Below are 5260 nucleotides of genomic sequence, written 5' to 3' on the forward strand. Positions count from 1 at the left end.
AACTCCATGTGCCTCAGGTTACTTCTTGGATGTAAAGCTCCAGACACATGGAATAAGCTGCAGAGCACTTTAAAAATGGAGAGTCTTAAAAGTCATCTGTAACCCATGGTTAGCCACCTGCACTGTTCTAGCCAATCCCAGACATGTATAAATATCCGGGTTAGATGAGGTGACTTCCTGTCTTCCTCGGCGTCAGACTGGAAACACCTTGGATTAGGATGAACCCCACCTCCACCGCGTGGTAGGAGAGGAGTCAATGGATTTAATGAACTTTTCCACACAAAGACTGGGCTGAACTGCACTATTGTTATTATTATTTTTTCCCCTCCTCAAAGTGACTTTGAATACTTGGAAAAATCCGAGATGGCTTATTTTGGTTTCTGTGTGTGTGTGTGTGTATTCTTTCTGAAATATCATTGAAATACAATACTTCTTTGAAAAGCAGGTGTGTCTCGTGGTCTTCACACACACTGTGTTCCTGAATGAGCGTGAAATCTCCTTCGCCTGCCTGGATTTAGCCTCAACATCCTTTAACTTAACAAATAATTCAGCAAATCCCACTTGCTACATATCCACATTTTAGAAACAAGGATTTTAAACCCTCCCAACACAGGCTGCAGCTGTTTTAAATGATGAGGCTTTTTTTTTCCTCACTGGATAAATGGCTGTGTTTTATGTGTTTTAAGCCGGAGACATAGTGTTTTTCAGGTTGTCCGTCCATCGTCCGTCCCATTCTCATGGACACGAAACCTCTGTGACGCCCTGATGGAACGTCTTCAAAATTGGTACAAACATTCACTTGGACTCAAGGACGAACTGATTAGATTTTGGTGGTCAAAGGTTAAAGGTCAAGGTCAGGGTGACCTCAGAAAACACTTTTTAGCCATTACTGAAGACTTCACGCAGCAATTGTGACAAATTTTCACACAAATGGTTCATGTTTTCTATGACTCTGGATAAACAGGGACGTAATGGAATGGATTATTTTTTATGTCAGCTGATTCTGTTGGTGACCTGAGACAATCAGTGGCCCATCATCATACCTGCTCTCTGTCATTACCTCCGCTCTCCACGGATGCTGCATTTGCCTCATGCTGTGTCCCACTTCCACCTTTTTTCTTCCCTGGTAAATTTACTTTGACCAAAGGTGGCAGCTCATGGGACGTCCTGTGAGCTCATGTAAACGTACAGACTTATAGCACACACTCTGACAGCTATACTATATATGGTACCTAACTGTGTTGGTCGTCTTCCACCTGACAGAAACAAAGCTCTGCTCCTCCTGCAGAGTGTTGACATTAAAAGCTCTTTGTCATGTGACCTTCTGACTTTGGTTTTCCACAGAATAAAACATCGACGCTGAAAAGAGCCGAAGTCTTCTTCTTCTAAAACTCAGAAGCTCAGATGGTCTCTTCGGAAGTGGTGATAACTGGATGTGGTGACCGTTGTCTTCAACCAGCATCTCAGGTGTGTTCAGTCTTATGATCAGTCATTCAGTCTGTTTACATGGAGGTACGTCCACAGGTCGGGGGTGTGACTCCTGAACTCCTGGATGAGCCCCCAGTTTGTCCGACCCGGCTCTTAAGCCTTGACAAAAGGAAGGGGAACGCACACAGTTGTACCTGAAATAAAGAAATCCCAGAAAGAATGCTAAAGCTAAAGGTATGAAACGGGCAGTCAGTAGGTCAGTAGTGTCAGTGGGTGGATGTGTGAAAGGGTGGTGCTGTGTAGTACAAAATAACTGGAATAACAAACTTGCAGTTTTTATGCCCCCGTCACTCCAGTTCACTTTAGTGCCTCCTCCTCTCAGACTAGTTTCAGATTTCACCCCGGTTTATCCAGAGTCGTAGAAAATATGAACCATTTGTGTGAATTTTTCACACACACACACACACACACATTCTCTCAGTAATGATACACTGAGTCATGATCATGTCTCTTTAACAAGAAACTGAAACGGTCATGGGATAATTATCCCTATCAATATTTGTTATCTGGAGAAAAATAAAATAGTAATGGGAAGATAAAATGTGTCGCCCACCACAGCTGCTCTGTTTGCGCCTCATGCAGGGAACCGACCACCACAAAGTCTCTGGAATGAGGGAGCGGGGCTGCACGGTCTGCTCGGCTTAAATTGCCCTTACAAGGGGACAGTAATGAAAGCATGTCCTCATGCCCCCAGTCTGCAGCGAAGAATGAATGACTTCATGTTTTGGAAATAAAGAGGAAAAAAAAAAGCAGAGTGCACATAGAGCTGCACCCACCTCAGAGACAGAGAGAGCGGCCACTGCAGCAGCTGCATTTATTCTTCTGTGTCTGCGGGTTAAAACAATGATCTCATTAATGAATGAATGCGTGTTTCAATCAATGTCTGAAATAATCAGTCTAACAGGTATAAATACTGTATGTCACAGTGAAAAGTGACTCCATGGGGAAATCAGGTTTAAACAGGTTTATGATGCATCCGTGTGTCCAGGAAGGGCCAATCAGCAGGTTGTCAGGTCGTCTCCCGCATTGTGTTTTTATTTACTCTTGCAGTGCAATGTTTCAATCAATCTGATCTTCTCCTTTAATGTTAATGAGATGTTTGAGTTCGTTTACAGTTAATCAGCTAATCACTTAAAGTTTAAAAGACTTTTACTTTGATACTTTAATGTTATAATCTGTAAATGTTCCACATATAAATGTCTAAAAACAATTAGACCTATGTTCTATATGTTGTTGAGTTGTGCCAATTCTCAAACCAAAGAAATCTGTGTTGGAGAATCACTGAGCTTGGTGACTGCTTTGTTGTGACATCACAAAGTTCCAGAAGTCCTGACGGCTGGTTTTAAGGCTCAGTTTCTGAATACAGGCTGTGTGCATTTCTCTGTGGACTGAGGCTTTGATACTTTCACAGTATTAATATAGAACCTAGACCTGCTTTATAATCAAACAACACATGGAAAGAGACTTTTATACTATATGGACCTTTAAGTAGAGTTTTGAATGCAGGACTTTTGCAGTGAGTCCAGCAGTGGTGGCTTTAGATGAGTCTTTAGTTGACTCAGACAGTCAGTGAGGGACAGAGCTGTGTGAGTTTTTCCAGCAGCAACTGCCCAAAGACCAGAACTGTGTCAGTTCAGCTTTTTATGGGACATGTTCTTATGTTTGTAGTCCAGGCATGATATGATGAGACCAGACTGGTCCCACAGGTGCTCTGTGGAAGCAGCTTAGTAAGAGCCACAGTTAGCTTTTATTTGGAAGTGATCTCTTTTATTGTGAAGGGACCTCTAGCATCAGTTCCTTCAGCAGACGGGTCGTATCAGGGAGTCAGGATAGATCACCTGCACGGTGGTTCAGGTCTGAGGACTTGTTGGATCAGATTAGTGTGGTTGTCTGTCTGGGATGAGTCTTGGACAGAGAACACAGAGCAGTATTTCCTCTCCCTCAGGTGCAGGACACGTGAGTATCAGTCGTCAGCTGGCAGCCAGCTGTGGTGTGTGTTTACCAGGAGGAGTGAGGTGATGTGAGGCGGCGTGAAGTGTTTGATGAGGAGGTTATTGCTGGCTCAGGGTGGTGGTTGGCTCCGTGTGGAGGCCCTGCAGAGGTTCACACGGTCCCACAGTCCCAGACAGGTTCTGTCCAAACTAAGCTCCTGACACCTCTGTGAGCTGAATCTGGGTTAAATACACAGCTGGACTCAGGATGTGGTTAGCCTAGCTTAGCATAAAGACTACAACAAGGACAAAACAGCTAGCCTGGCTCTGTCCAAGGTACAACTTAACGCCTGTCAACACCTGTAAACTGTTTAACTCATACATCACCCGAAACATGAGACGGTTGCAACAAGTCATTCTCCAATCAGAAACATGCTAGTGATGACACTCACACTGCACATGCTCAGTTAGACCAGGAAGACAGAAGACACATTCAATATGCTGCTGCATTTATGGTTTTAATTCCAACACTGACACGATAGAACATCTGTTGACTCCAACAAATCAAAATATAAAAGTTTGGGAACACAATTTTAATACTATTAGCAAAGTATTTTATAAATAAATGTTGTTTCTCAAATGTTGTAATATTAAAAAAGTCTTATATCTATATGAATATCTATGCACTTTATTACCTGACTGACCGCCTGTTTGCTCCATCATTTTTATTCTTATTATTTTTCCTTGTTTATTACTGTAATATGCTCCATGCTTTATGTGAATCTCTAACATATTGTCTCAAGTTAAATGAGGAGATATTGGATCTAAGAATCCGCACCCAAGTCTAAGAACTGGATCAAGCGAACTTTGACATAAACAATGTGATGAATACCTGTGTTGAGAGTTTGTACCTGTTCCTGTTGTAAACAGGATTCAGCAGCCTATCTCAACACCGTGTGTCCCTGGAGGGCGGAGGAGACATTGAAACACAATCTAGACCTTATGGTGGTAAATAAAATATAATATATATTATATATAATATTGCGATAAAAGGGAAATGGTTGTTGTATGTTAAGTCTTATCATGTAATATAATAATACATACACTATCATATTATTCTACACTATTTTATATTTTTATCATATAAATTTTATATATGTATATATACATATATATATATATATATATATGTATGTGTGTGTGTGTGTGTGTGTGTATCGGGTTTCTTCAGGCAGGAGAAACCCGATAATGCAGAGGAGGAGGAGAAGAACCATCATGGAGGGACAAGCCCGTCGTCGGCATGTACGTCATCACCAAGTGGCTGGCTTAGTGTGCAGGAACATCTGCACTCAGTGTGGGCTGGAAGTCCCACGGTCAGAATGGAAGACACCTCCTTCCCCCCCTCTCATATATATATATATATATATATATCTTTTCACTCTCTCCATACATGCCACCATGCCACACGTTCTACCCCTTAAACCATCCTACCCTGGATCACAAAACACAGATAAATCTATTACTTCTAACATCGTGCACTCGTGCACACACACACGCACGCACGCACGCACGCACACACACACACACACACACACACACACACACACACACACACACACACACATACATTACAGACTCATACCATATTCTTGTCATTTTGTCAACTGTTCTTGTTCTGTCCTATGAGTCCTTCATGTCACATCTGTTCTTGTTATAACAAATGATATATACAATGTGACCTTAAAGTCTAGTACTGAATGGCCACGCCTCCAGGAGGGTCTCTTCCCCGCAGCTCCTCCTTCTCTGTCTGAGACCGGCTCCACTCAGACTGGATGCTCAGT

This window comes from Seriola dumerili, unplaced genomic scaffold (assembly GCF_002260705.1).
Source record: "Seriola dumerili isolate Sdu_G_001 unplaced genomic scaffold, Sdu_1.0 BDQW01000111.1, whole genome shotgun sequence".
NCBI classification, from domain to species: Eukaryota; Metazoa; Chordata; class Actinopteri; order Carangiformes; family Carangidae; genus Seriola; species Seriola dumerili.